The sequence below is a fragment of the Anomaloglossus baeobatrachus genome, chromosome 4 (genome assembly GCF_048569485.1).
Source record: "Anomaloglossus baeobatrachus isolate aAnoBae1 chromosome 4, aAnoBae1.hap1, whole genome shotgun sequence".
Classification (NCBI taxonomy): domain Eukaryota; kingdom Metazoa; phylum Chordata; class Amphibia; order Anura; family Aromobatidae; genus Anomaloglossus; species Anomaloglossus baeobatrachus.
Window position 1 is genome coordinate 29,916,628 of NC_134356.1, and position 15,449 is coordinate 29,932,076.

At 46.1% G+C, this 15,449-nt stretch overlaps 1 long non-coding RNA gene across 2 annotated transcripts in view; it reads left to right on the forward strand.

Moving 5' to 3' along the window:
- The window catches only part of LOC142301127 (uncharacterized), a 192,722-nt gene that overhangs the window by 16,439 nt on the left and 160,834 nt on the right, over window positions 1-15,449 (forward strand). The gene's annotated exons all lie outside the window — the stretch shown is intronic.

Sequence of the window (15,449 nt, forward strand, 5' to 3'; positions counted from 1 at the left end):
AAAAGAACATAAAAAAGTGTAATAAAGCAATTTTTAAAAGTTAGGCCTGTGATTGAGATCTCATGGCAGTCCTCAAAGAACATAATAAAGTACAAAATAAAAAAATACAAAAAATTGTGGCCTCTCGTTAAGTACTCATGACAATGCAAAAAGAGACAAAAAAGTAAACAAATAATAGAAATAATTTAAAAAAATGCACCCTCTTGTCATGACAATGGAAAAAGGGCAAAAAAATAAAGTAAAAATTATAATTGTAATTTTTTTTTAAAAAGTGTGCTATCTTGTCACGACAATGTAAAAAAAGAGCAAAAAAAAATAATAAACTAAATAATTAAATAAAGTGTGCCCTCTTGTCATGACAATGAAAAAGAGCAAAACAATTTAAATAATAAATAATAAAACTAAATAATTAAAAAATGTGTGCTCTATTTGTCATGACATTTGAAAAAGAAAAAAGAAAAAAAAAACCCCAAAAATAAATAATTTAAAAAGTATGCTCTCTTGTCATGACAGTGCAAAAAAGAGCAAAAAATAAAAAGTGTGGCCTCTTGTCATGACAGTACAAAAAGAGCAAAAAAAGTAAAAAAAGAAATAAAATTAATAATAATAATAAAAATAGAGTGCCCTCTTGTCATGACCGTGCAAAAAGAGCAAAAAAAATAAAAAATAATAAAACAAAATAAATTAAAAAGTGTGCTCTCTTGTCATGACAGTGCAAAAAAAGAGCAAACAAAAAATAATAAATCAAAATAAATTAAAAAAAGTGTATCTTTTTGTCATAACAGTGTAAAATTTAGCAAAAAAAGGAAAAAAATAATAAAACAAAATAATTTGAAAAAGTGTGGCCTCTTGTCATGACAATGCAAAAAAAGTAAAAAAATTATGAAGTTAAAAAATGTAATAGAAGTGTGCCCTCTTGTCATGACAGTGCAAAGAACACCCCAAAAAATAAATAAATAATAAATGAAAATAATTTTAAAAAGTTTGCCTTCTTGTCATGACAATTTAAAAACAGTGAAAAAATTAAGTAAAAAAATTATAAATGTAAAAAATGTGAAAAGGTGAGCCTTCTTGTCATGACAGTGCAAAAAGACCAAAAAAATAAAGTAAAAGAATAAAAATAATAATTATTAATAATAATAACTATGCTCTTTTGTCATGACCGTGCAAAAAGAGCAAAATATAAAGTAAAAAATAATAAAATTAAGTAATTTAAATAAGTGTGTCCTCTTGTCAAAAACTCTTGTCAGTCCAAAAAGAGCCTAAGAAAGTATCAAAAATAAAGCTAAAAAAAATAAACAAGTGTGGCCTGTTGCTGTAAACCCTAACAGTTTTAAAAAGACAATAAGTAACAAAAAAAAAACCCATCTGCAAATTACAAAAAGTGTTATCTGTTGTCAAAATGTTATGCCAACGCAAAAAAAAAGTACCGTAGGCTTATTACTTTAAAACTGTAAAAATAAGTCTAAAATAACAAAAAAAACAACAGAAATAAATAAAAAAATAAAATATTTGTGCCTTTTGCTGTTCTAATGAGCCCAAGGGAGTAAAAACTAAAACAAAAAGCGACAGATAGTGTGGCCTTTGCCCTATGACATAGGGAACTAAAAAGCTCAAAGAAGAAAAAAAAGATGTAAAAAAATGCAATTGAGAACTAATAGCCTTGTGTAAAGTGCCGAAAGGTGATTTGACACGCGGCAAATTTTGTTGCAAAAATTTCTGCAACTGTGCCGTTATCTGCGTAGGCCAAGCAGAAATCTAGGTGCTTTCCCCCTCTGAATCCCCCCCCCCCCTACCACCAATCGGAAGAAGAGAACTGAAACTTTTAAATATCTCTTTAGAAAATGAAAAATTCTAACAAGAACCCTTAAAATTCTGAAACGTATATTTTATTTCTGGATAATAAAAAGGTCATCAGATTACGTGGCCCTTTCCTTTATTGGGAATCGTAACTGTAGAGGATAAAATGTCTCGTTAAAGCCCATATGTCACAATAAGGTACTCGGCAAGGTCAAAAAGAGTAAAAAAAAAAATAAAAATAAAAAAAGCCGTCACCAGCTTACAAACACTGCACTGTCATTTCTAAGGGCTGTTCTCACACACCACACAACAGACATTCGGAGATTTACGAGGCCTCTGCAGATGGGTGCACACTGCCAAATTTTTACTGGGGTATCCACAAGATTTTATGGGGACCCTCCTTTGTCTGTCTGCCCCGGAGCTGCAGTTTTATCAGCTGCTTTCTAAAGGGTGAAGCATTTTCAAACCAGCAAAGACGCTGCCAATTTTAAAATTTCATGGTTGGGTTTCAAAAGAAATTCTTGCTGACCTACTTTTAGCAGCTTTTCTCAGCCCTATGAGGGATGGAAGGATGTTTTTTTCCTCATTTATTCTTCTTCTCTTTGACAAAGATTCTTTTTTCTTTTCTTTTTCTTCTTCTTTTCGGTCATTTGCATCGATGGAATTACAATTTGGATACACAACCTCCTAAATAATTCATCGTTTATTTGCATGGAAAATTCCGTAATTTGAAAGACAACTGTACGATATCAACGATCCGGTGTTCTAAAGAATTTCACCTCTTATTTGAAATGTTTTTTTTAATTTTTAGAATTTGACCCTTTTCGGTGAAACTATTGCAGATTCTTTAATACTTTTTCTACGGTAGGAGTTACGACAGCTCAGACCAGTCCTACACTAAAGGTACACCAGAATTTACCAGGGTGCCATTTTTTTTTACCATATGTCCAAATATTACCAATCTTTTTTGTCCCTTTGGTGAAATCAGGCAAATAAAAATGCTGAAATTTGTTTTTTTTGCCGAATTATTTTAAGTCCGATGCTTTTGGAATCTGAAAGCCATTCACGTATCAGTGACTATCAGATAGTAGAGATGAGCAAAAAGATTTGCACCACCCCAGTCTCGCATCTACTTTGGTTTCTCCAAGCAAGCGGACCAACGCTGTAGGAGCTTCCTTGGCCACCACTTGAAAGCCACCATCCAGGCCAATATTTGCAATTATCAGGCCCCCAAACAATGCGCATCATGATGTCGTAGAGGCTGAGTAATTCCAAGAAGCATCAAGGATGTCGGCTACTTAGTGCCAGCCAAAGACATTTGCCCTACCCTGCTGACATCCTTGGCCACCACTTGAAGGCCACCACCCTGGCCAATATTTGCAATTACCAGGCCCCCATACAATGCGTATCATGATGTCGTGGAGGCCACATAATCCCAAGAGGCATCAAGGATGCCGGCGACTTAGTGCCAGCCAAAGACTTTCGCCCTACCCTTCTTAAACCATGTTCATTGAGTACCAAAAAGGATATCAGACCTGAGTAGTTTGAATATTTTTGCAGGCAGCCAGTAGTCTTTAAAAAGGGTTGAGTTTCACCCAACATAGAAATAATTGTAGTACACAAAGTCCTAGAGGAACTCTATTAGAATCTGAAGACCATTCACATGTCAGTAACTGTCAGATAGTAGAGATGAGCAAAAAGAGTTGCACCACCCCGGCCTCGCTTCTATTTCGGTTCTCCAAAGCAGCTGGATCTTGGCCACTACTTGAAGGCCACTATCCTGGCCAATATTTGCAATTACCAGACCCCCATGCAATGCGTATCAAGACGTTGTGAAGGCCAAGTAATCCCAAGAGGCTTCAAGGATTCCGGCAACTTAGTGCCAGTCAAAGACGTTCACCCTACCGTACCAACATCCTTGGCCACCACTTGAAGGCCACCATCCTGGCCAATATTTGCAATTACCAGACCCCCGTACATTGTGTATTAAGACATTGTGAAGGCCAAGTAATCCCAAGAGGCATTAAGGATACCGGCAACTGAGTGCTATCCAAAGACGTTCTCCCAACCCTTGTTAAGCTTTTTTCGGTGAGTAACAAAAAGGACACCAGTCCGGAGTAGTGTGAATATTTTTGCAGGTAGTTAGTAGTCATTAAAAATAGTGGAATTTCACCCAACATGGAAATAATTGGAGTACACAAAGCCCTAGAGGAACGCTAAACATTTTTCAAAGGAGTTTTCTAAATTTTTGGAGATGTAGGTGTGGCGCCCCTGAGACGTCAGGTGCCACAGGGTACTGTATCCAGTTACAGGTGCAGTACTTATCCAGGGTTTCTGGGAGACCAGTGCCGATAAACACCAAATAACATCATTTAAAACACATTTCTTTGCCCTTTTTCCAGACTGGGTAACAGGCTAGAGACGGATCTGTTGATGGCCACCTATTGGTCGGGACTTATCCAATTCAAAAACCCGGGAGGGGGAGGGGCTAGTCTTGACAGTTGACACGGACATTTGAAAGTCAGTCAGGAGTTGATGTTGAGCCTGGTTTATAGGGCGGAGTGCTCAGTCAGAAAAAAACCTCACTGCAAATATTTCAAAAGACTGACCTGCACATCCTACAAGTGTGTATAGGTGCCAGCTGAAAAAACCTAGTAAATACAAAATGGATACAGCCGCACACTAAATGCCATCAATGTATAAGGGAACTCTGGTACTGCATTACTGCTATATGAAAAAATGAGATTTTTAGTTTATGAATTGGCCAATGCATGTAAGCCCGGAAACCAAACGGCAAGGTAAATCTCAATATTCCGGGTCCATCCTTGTCTGGGCAGCTAGACTAAAAATCTAACTTGAAATGCCACTATCTGGACTAACCTCCATGTCTGGGCAGCTAGGACTCCTGTTATAAGGATTGTGAACACAGCCTGGTTTATAGGGCGGAGTGCTCAGTCAGAGTTAGGGACCCGGAATATTTAGATTTACCTTGCCGTTTGGTTTCCGGGCTTACATGCATTGGCCAATTCATAAACTAAAAATCTCATTTTTTCATATAGCAGTAATGCAGTACCAGAGTTCCCTTATACATTGATGGCATTTAGTGTGCGGCTGTATCCATTTTGTATTTACTAGGTCTTTTCAGCTGGCACCTATACACACTTGTAGGATGTGCAGGTCAGTCTTTTGAAATATTTGCAAGGAGTTGATGTTGAGTCAGGGAGGGTGTGAGGAGACTCAGATCCAGTGAGAAACACGAGGAGTGACATCGGTGGGTCAAAAGGAGTATGGTCGCAAAGGAGAGTACGGTGTCAGTAGTCATGGAACCGAGCACAGGCAGGGTGCAGAGACTTAGTACAAGAAGACGCTTTAGGCTCACCTGTTAAATCTGCCAGGTGAAGGAATCATCAAGTTGCCTCACCAACTTTAGTGTCCGGGGCACAGCAGCAAAGAGGGAACCTGGGAACTGGGACAGAGGTCCAACCCATTGAGAGGTTCAAGCTGCCTGCCATATAGGCCAGGACTGTGAGACTAGGAGGGGACCCCAAAACGCTTCAGGCCACGGGGACCCACCAATTACAGAAGGGTGCATAGAGGAAGATCCCACTAGGTCACAACACCGGCACCGGGATCAAAAGAACACAGGATCACCTGAGACCCAGATTGGCAAAGATCAGCACCAGATGGGTGGCAGTAGCACAGAACCAGTGAGTAAAGAACAAGTTGAACCACAGTCCCTGTGTTGTTTGCATTCTTCCCGCACCTCTGCATCACCCATGTTCACTATACTACAACCATCATCATTCTTCCCTGGGTCTTAGCTCTAGTTGTGGAGGGCCATAACATCCGAGCTGCTCAATGACAACAGCCCCCGCCGTGAGAGACTGTGCAGCGGTGGCTCCCTCTCATAGCCGCACACCGCAAGTGGCGTCATGTATGTTATCTGATAAAAACTACAACTCCCATTGTAATCCCCCTTTATTATAAAGACACCGCCAGGGTCACGGAGGCGGACCCCTGCCACCGCTGACGTCCCCCGACTAGTCCAGCCCGGTTCCGAGTACCCTAAGGCCCTGGTGCGGGCGTGTCATAGGGATAGGCTAATAAATATAGACTGCTGGGGCCGGTTTCATTTTTTTTTAACTAGCCATCCAGAACTTCTATACGTCAATAGGAGAAGAAAAGAAAGTTAGGAAGTAACATTTTTGGGTTTTATTGGATGCTGACCTTTCTATGAGTTTCCATGTTTTTTTTAAAAAAGAAAAAAAAATCAACATGTTTATGGAGGCAAATCTACATTATTTTTGCCACTCTGATGACTTGATGTAACACATTGGCATTGGTCTATTCGGTCCTTTCATCACTTTAGGTCCTACAACAACTAAAAATGTTCTTCATCTGTTTTTTTTTTTAACGGTATTTGCTAAAATTCCTACCCTGCATTTACAAGGTTTTTATGTCATATCCTTCAAAATAAATTAAACATTCTAGGTGACAACTGTTAGATCTTTGTGGGACCAATTGATGGGACCTCTAATGATTACCAAAACAAGACTTATTTGTCTCAGTCTCCATAGATTACGATGGAATTGCAGAGGGCTTGGCAACCTTTTTTTCCATTCAACTTCTCCTGACTGTTATCTTGTGGCTGATGGAGAATGGAGAAGATATGTGCCTTGCTTTGTTGATTGTAGGAAGGTAGAAGGCTTCCCTGCTATCACAGAAGGACTTCCGGTATCATACAAAGACCCCTGCTATCATAAAAGGACTCCTGGTATCATAGAAGGACTTCTGGTGTCATAGAAGGACTCCTGGTACCATAGAATGACTCCTGATACCATAGAAGGACTCCTGGTATCAAAGAAGGACTCCTGTTAACATAGAAGGACCCCTGCTAACATTGAAGGCCTCGTGGTATCATAGAAGGACCCCTGCTATCATAGAAAGACTCTTGGTATTATAGAAGGACCCCTGCTAACATAGAAGGACTCTTGGTATTATAGAATGACCCCTGCTATCATAGAAGTATTCCTGGTATCATAGAAGATCTTCTGCTATCATAGTAGGACTCCTGGTTTCATAGAAGGACCCCTTCTATCATAGAAAGACTCTTGGTATCATAGAAGGACCCCTGCTATCATAGAAGGACCCCTGCTATCATAGAAGTATTCCTGGTATCATAGAAGATCCTCTGCTATCATAAAAGGAATCCTGGTATCATAGAAGGACTCCTGGTATCATAGAAGGACACCTGGTATCATAAAAGGACTCCTGGTATTATAGAAGGACCCCTGCTATCATAGAAGGACCCCTGCTATCATAGAAGGACTCCTGGTATCATAGAAGGACCCCTGCTATCATAGAAGGACCCTTGCTATCATAGAAGTATTCCTGGTATCATAGAAGATCCTCTGCTATCATAAAAGGAATCCTGGTATCATAGAAGGACTCCTGGTATCATAGAAGGACACCTGGTATCATAAAAGGACTCCTGGTATTATAGAAGGACCCCTGCTATCATAGAAGGACCCCTGCTATCATAGAAGGACTCCTGGTATCATAGAAGAACCCCTGCTATCATAGAAGGACTCCTGTTATCATAAAAGGACCCCTCCTATCATAGAAAGACTCTTGGTATCATAGAAGGAACCCCGCTATCATAGAAGGGCTCCTGCTATCATAGAAAGACCCCTGCTATCATAGAAGGACTCCTGGTATCATAGAAGAACCCCTGCTATCATAGGAGGACCCCTGCTATTATAGAAGGACTCCAGGTATCATAGACAGACTCCTGGTATCATTGAGGGACCCCTGGTATCATAGAAGGACCCCTGGTATCATAGAAGGACCCCCTGCTATCATAGAAGGACTACTGCCATGATAGAAGGACTCCTGGTATCATATAAGGGCCCCTGCTATAATAGAAGGACTCCTGGTACTATAGAAGGACACCTGGGGAATCAAGTGTTTAATTGTCCTACAGCACCACCACCGGGGGAAAGAAGTAGTACCCTTGTCTGATTGATGATGTTAAAGGGTTTGTACAAAGTTTAGAAGTTATCATATACCCATAGGATACGGGATAACTTCCTGAATGCGGAAGATTAAACCGCTAGGACCACTACCGAACCTGAGAACGTGGCTCTGCAAAGCAGCTTCTTAATTGGAAGGTCGCACATTGGCACCACCACTCTATGTGGATGTGCAAGCTAGCCGAATACTGCTATTTCCGGTAGTCCCTGCTAGAATTAATGGACCGGAAGAGTTCATGGACCATTCAGATAGAGTTTGTGGGATTATTGGGTGTCCAAGCAATCGGGATGTTCTTCCCTATCCATTTTCAGCACTGATTTAGTAGGGACAGGATTGATACCTCAAGATAAAGCAGAGCTCCTGAATGAAGCCAATTTTTGTTGGACCTACCGGCTACGCTATGCCAACCTGAGTTACATGCTCCATGACAATATTAATAATAATAATTGGACAGCAAATATAGATAACATAGGGCGTAAATCGTGTTTCTTAAATTTCTTGTTTCTTGAGTTTTTTATAAAACGAATATTTATCACACATTTTTTGGCTTTGCACAGATCTGTTATTCACAATTTTTTTATATCATATGAATTTATTGGATTTTATTTCGCTGTTTTATTTCATTTTATGCCATTGACATTTGTTTTACAACATTTCACATTATTGGAATACGTGACTACAATTCTGTGCAACATAAGCAAAGGATGCCATCTCTACGAAAAACCTTGTCACCATATCTGGAAACTAGGGACAGATGGCATCCAGTATATGCAGGTCATCCGCTGAACATCAGAACTTGAGCTGGTCACGTGACGTCGTCCGTGAGAAAATCCCATGGATTATAGCTCAGTGTTGGTGCAGAAACTTTTTATTATTTCAGCTGTAAACATATAAAATACTAGAAGGTGGCCCGATTCTACGCATCGGGTATTCTAGAATTTACGTATTGTGTAGTTCATGTATGATTTTTGTTTTATATATATATATATATATATATAGATGTTGTTGTGTGTAGTTACCAAGTGTTTGTGTAGGGCGCTGTACACGTTCTGGGTGTTGTCTGGGTGTGGCGGGGGGTGAGAGCAGTGTTGTATGTGTGTTGCGTTGTTTGTGGAGCGCTGTGTGTCTGTAGCGTTGTGTGTGTGTGTGTTGCGCGGTTTGTGTGGGTGTGGTGTGTTTTGGGGGGAGGTATGTTTTGTGCAAGGTGTGTGTTGTGCGGTATGTGCGTATATTTATGTATGCCGCGGTGTTTGTGTGTTGGGTGTTGTGTGTGTGCGGCGTTGTCTGTGTGTGTGGGTGTCTGTGTATGGCGGTGTTTGTGGTTCCCAGTGTGTGTGTGGTGTGTTGTCTGTGTGTGTTGGGGGGAGGTGTGCACCTCCCATCGTGCTCCATCCCCCATGCTGCGCACCCCCCATCGTGCCCCATCCCCCATGCTGCGCACCCCCCATCGTGCTCCATCCCCCATGCTGCCCACCCCCCATCGTGCTCCATCCCCTATGCTGCGCATTCCCCATCGTGCTCCATCCCCGATGCTGCGCACCCCCCATCGTGCTCCATCCCCCATACTGCGCACTCCCCATCGTGCTCCATCCTCCATGCTGCGCACTCCCCATCGTGCTCCGTCCCCCATGCTGCGCACCCCCCATCGTGCTACATCCCCCATGCTGCTCACCCCATCGTGCTCCATCCCCCATGCTATAATAGTTCTCCTATTATACTCAGAGAGGAGTATAATAGGAGGACTATAATAGGAGGAGTAGTCCTGGGGGGAGAGGAGTATAATGCCGGCTCCCTGCACATATGTACCGGGAGCCGGTGTACACTGGTAACTATGATACACATCGGGTAACTAAGGGACCTTAGTTACCCAATGTGTATAATGGTTACCAGCGTTCACCGGCTCCGTCAAGATCCCAGCATCGCAAGGTTATGTCTGGCGCTGCTGGGATCGTGACGGAGCCGGTGTACACTGGTAACTATGATACACATCGGGTAACTAAGGGACCTTAGTTACCCAATGTGTATAATGGTTACCAGCGTTCACCGGCTCCGTCAAGATCCCAGCATCGCAAGGTTATGTCTGGCGCTGCTGGGATCGTGACGGAGCCGGTGTACACTGGTAACTATGATACACATCGGGTAACTAAGGGACCTTAGTTACCCAATGTGTATAATGGTTACCAGCATTCACCGGCTCCGTCAAGATCCCAGCATCGCAAGGTTATGTCTGGCGCTGCTGGGATCGTGACGGAGCCGGTGTACACTGGTAACTATGATACACATCGGGTAACTAAGGGACCTTAGTTACCCGATGTGTATAATGGTTACCAGCGTTCACCGGCTCCGTCAAGATCCCAGCAGCGCAAGGTTATGTCTGGCGCTGCTGGGATCGTGACGGAGCCGGTGTACACTGGTAACTATGATACACATCGGGTAATTAAGGGACCTTAGTTACCCGATGTGTATAATGGTTACCAGCGTTCACCGGCTCCGTCACGATCCCAGCAGCGCAAGGTTATGTCTGGCGATGCGTGCGGAGGGTCGGGGCGAGTGGCCAATCCATGCGGAGGGCGGGGCCAGGCCGAGGCGAGCGACCAATCCGTGGGGGGGGGCGGAGCTGAGGCGAGCGGCCAATCCGTGCGGGGGGGGCGGGGCCATGGCAAGCCCAGCGGCCAATCAGCTTTGTGTCACCGTAAGGACACAATTTTGGAACAAGACAGACAGACAGACAGAATAAGGCAATTATACAGTTAGGTCCAGAAATATTTGGACAGTGACACAATTTTCGCGAGTTGGGCTCTGCATGCCACCACATTGGATTTGAAATGAAATCTCTACAACAGAATTCAAGTGCAGATTGTAACGTTTAATTTGAAGGTTTGAACAAAAATATCTGATAGAAATTGTAGGAATTGTCACATTTCTTTACAAACACTCCACATTTTAGGAGGTCAAAAGTAATTGGACAAATAAACCAAACCCAAACAAAATATTTTTATTTTCAATATTTTGTTGCGAATCCTTTGGAGGCAATCACTGCCTTAAGTCTGGAACCCATGGACATCACCAAACGCTGGGTTTCCTCCTTCTTAATGCTTTGCCAGGCCTTTACAGCCGCAGCCTTCAGGTCTTACTTGTTTGTGGGTCTTTCCGTCTTAAGTCTGGATTTGAGCAAGTGAAATGCATGCTCAATTGGGTTAAGATCTGGTGATTGACTTGGCCATTTCACAATGTTCCACTTTTTTGCACTCATGAACTCCTGGGTAGCTTTGGCTGTATGCTTGGGGTCATTGTCCATCTGTACTATGAAGCGCCGTCCGATCAACTTTGCGGCATTTGGCTGAATCTGGGCTGAAAGTATATCCCGGTACACTTCAGAATTCATCCGGCTACTCTTGTCTGCTGTTATGTCATCAATAAACACAAGTGATCCAGTGCCATTGAAAGCCATGCATGCCCATGCCATCACGTTTCCTCCACCATGTTTTACAGAGGATGTGGTGTGCCTTGGATCATGTGCCGTTCCCTTTCTTCTCCAAACTTTTTTCTTCCCATCATTCTGGTACAGGTTGATCTTTGTCTCATCTGTCCATAGAATACTTTTCCAGAACTGAGCTGGCTTCATGAGGTGTTTTTCAGCAAATTTAACTCTGGCCTGTCTATTTTTGGAATTGATGAATGGTTTGCATCTAGATGTGAACCCTTTGTATTTACTTTCATGGAGTCTTCTCTTTACTGTTGACTTAGAGACAGATACACCTACTTCACTGAGAGTGTTCTGGACTTCAGTTGATGTTGTGAACGGGTTCTTCTTCACCAAAGAAAGTATGCGGCGATCATCCACCACTGTTGTCATCCGTGGACGCCCAGGCCTTTTTGAGTTCCCAAGCTCACCAGTCAATTCCTTTTTTCTCAGAATGTACCAGACTGTTGATTTTGCTACTCCAAGCATGTCTGCTATCTGTCTGATGGATTTTTTCTTTTTTTTCAGCCTCAGGATGTTCTGCTTCACCTCAATTGAGAGTTCCTTAGACCGCATGTTGTCTGGTCACAGCAACAGCTTCCAAATGCAAAACCACACACCTGTAATCAACCCCAGACCTTTTAACTACTTCATTGATTACAGGTTAACAAGGGAGACGCCTTCAGAGTTAATTGCAGCCCTTAGAGTCCCTTGTCCAATTACTTTTGGTCCCTTGAAAAAGAGGAGGCTATGCATTACAGAGCTATGATTCCTAAACCCTTTCTCCGATTTGGATGTGAAAACTCTCATATTGCAGCTGGGAGTGTGCAATTTCAGCCCATATCTATATATATAATTGCCTTATTCTGTCTGTCTGTCTGTCTGTCTGTCTGTCTGTCATGCTCCGAAATTGTGTCCTTACGGTGACACAAAGCTGATTGGCCGCTGGGCTCGCCATGGCCCCGCCCCCCCACACGGATTGGCCTCTCGCCCCGGCTCTCTGCAGGCCCCGCCCCCCTCACGCAATGCACGCTCGCTCTGGCCGCCCAACTGACACGGGGCTCCGATTCCCAGGTGAGTACACACACATCAGATCACACTCACTCTCACACTCACTCTCACACTCACCTCACACATCACAACATGCTGGGATATCACTTGCTTCTACACCGGCTCCGTCAGGATCCCGGCAGCGCCAGACATAACCTTGCGATGCTGGGATCTTAACGGAGGCCGTGAAAGCTGGTAACCATTATACACATCGGGTAACTAAGGTCCCTTAGTTACCCGATGTGTATCATAGTTACCAGTGTACACCGGCTCACACTCACTCTCACACACACCTCACACACACATCACATCGCATCCACACATCAAGGTCCTGCAGCTGCGGAACATACATAACATAACAGCACTCACACATAACAGCACACACACACACACAAATCAGATCACACTCACACATACCTCACACATCACATCGCATCCAAATACTCACAACATCCTGGGATATCGCTTGCTTCTCGGCGGCGATATTGTGCTGTGAGCTTCCAGGACCTGACGGAGGATCACATGGCCAGAAGCATGTGATATCCCCGGATGTTGTGAGTATCAGCGCGTATGTGCAATATCGTCAGTGTCTGTGTGTGTGAGTGTATGCGATCGGGTGTGTGTGAGTGGATGCGATCGGTTGTGTGTGTGAGTGGATGCGATCGGTTGTGTGTGTGAGTGGATGCGATCGGTTGTGTGGGTGAGTGGATGCGATCGGTTGTGTGGGTGAGTGGATGCGATCGGTTGTGTGGGTGAGTGGATGCGATCGGGTGTGGGTGAGTGTCGGCAGAGGAGCACGGCGTGCTGGAGGAGGCTGGGAGCAGAGAGGCTGATCTTGGGGAAGGCTGGGAGGGGGAGGCTGATGCTGAGGGAGGCTGGAAGGAGAGAGGCTGAGCAAACGTGCTCCATCCGCCATACTGCGCACTCCCCATCGTGCTGCATCCCCCATGCTGCGCACTCCCAAACGTGCTCCATCCGCCATGCTGCGCACTCCCCATCGTGCTCTATCCGCCATGCTGCACACTCCCAAACGTGCTCCATCCCCCATGCTGCGCACTCCCAAACGTGCTTCATCCGCCATGCTGCGCACTCCCCATCGTGCTCTATCCGCCATGCTGCACACTCCCAAAAGTGCTCCATCCGCCATGCTGCGCACTCCCAAACGTGCTCCATCCGCCATGCTGCGCACCCCCCATCATGCTCCATCCGCCATGCTGCGCACTCCCAAACGTGCTCCATCCGCCATGCTGCGCACTCCCAAACGTGCTCCATCCGCCATGCTGCGCACTCCCAAACGTGGTCCATCCGCCATGCTGCGCACTCCCAAACGTGGTCCATCCGCCATGCTGCGCACTCCTAAACGTGGTCCATCCGCCATGCTGCGCACTCCCAAACGTGCTCCATCCGCCATACTGCGCACTCCCAAACGTGCTCCATCCGCCATACTGCGCACTCCCCATCGTGCACCATCCGGCATGCTGCGCACTCCCAAGCGGATGGAGCATGATGGGGGGTGCGCAGCATGGCGGATGGAGCACGTTTGGGAGTGCGCAGCATGGCGGATGGAGCACGTTTGGGAGTACGCAGCATGACGGATGGAGCACGTTTGGGAGTGCGCAGCATGACGGATGGAGCACGTTTGGGAGTGCGCAGCATGCCGGATGGTGCACGATGGGGAGTGCGCAGTATGGCGGATGGAGCACGTTTGGGAGTGCGCAGTATGGCGGATGGAGCACGTTTGGGAGTGCGCAGCATGGCGGATGGAGCACGTTTGGGAGTGCGCAGCATGGCGGATGGACCACGTTTGGGAGTGCGCAGCATGGCGGATGGAGCACGTTTGGGAGTGCGCAGCATGGCGGATGGAGCACGTTTGGGAGTGCGCAGCATGGCGGATGGAGCACGTTTGGGAGTGCGCAGCATGGCGGATGGAGCACGTTTGGGAGTGCGCAGCATGCCGGATGGTGCACGATGGGGAGTGCGCAGTATGGCGGATGGAGCACGTTTGGGAGTGCGCAGCATGGCGGATGGAGCACGTTTGGGAGTGCGCAGCATGGCGGATGGAGCACGTTTGGGAGTGCGCAGCATGGCGGATGGAGCACGTTTGGGAGTGCGCAGCATGCCGGATGGTGCACGATGGGGAGTGCGCAGTATGGCGGATGGAGCACGTTTGGGAGTGCGCAGCATGGCGGATGGAGCACGTTTGGGAGTGCGCAGCATGGCGGATGGACCACGTTTGGGAGTGCGCAGCATGGCGGATGGACCACGTTTGGGAGTGCGCAGCATGGCGGATGGAGCACGTTTGGGAGTGCGCAGCATGGCGGATGGAGCACGTTTGGGAGTGCGCAGCATGGCGGATGGAGCACGTTTGGGAGTGCGCAGCATGGCGGATGGAGCACGTTTGGGAGTGCGCAGCATGGCGGATGGAGCACGTTTGGGAGTGCGCAGCATGGCGGATGGAGCACGTTTGGGAGTGCGCAGCATGCCGGATGGTGCACGATGGGGAGTGCGCAGTATGGCGGATGGAGCACGTTTGGGAGTGCGCAGTATGGCGGATGGAGCACGTTTGGGAGTGCGCAGCATGGCGGATGGAGCACGTTTGGGAGTGCGCAGCATGGCGGATGGACCACGTTTGGGAGTGTGCAGCATGGCGGATGGAGCACGTTTGGGAGTGCGCAGCATGGCGGATGGAGCACGTTTGGGAGTGCGCAGCATGGCGGGTGGAGCACGTTTGGGAGTGCGCAGCATGGCGGATGGAGCATGATAGGGGGTGCGCAGCATGGCGGATGGAGCACGTTTGGGAGTGCGCAGAATGGTGGATGGAGCACGTTTGGGAGTGTGCAGCATGGGGGATAGAGCACGATGGGGAGTGCGCAGCATGGCGGATAGAGCACGATGGGGAGTGCGCAGCATGGGGGATGCAGCACGATGGGGAGTGCGCAGTATGGCGGATGGAGCACGTTTGGGAGTGCGCAGCATGGCGGATGGACCACGTTTGGGAGTGCGCAGCATGGCGGATGGAGCACGTTTGGGAGTGCGCAGCATGGGGGATGCAGCACGATGGGGGGTGCGCAGCATGGGGGATGGAGCACGATGGGAGGTGCAC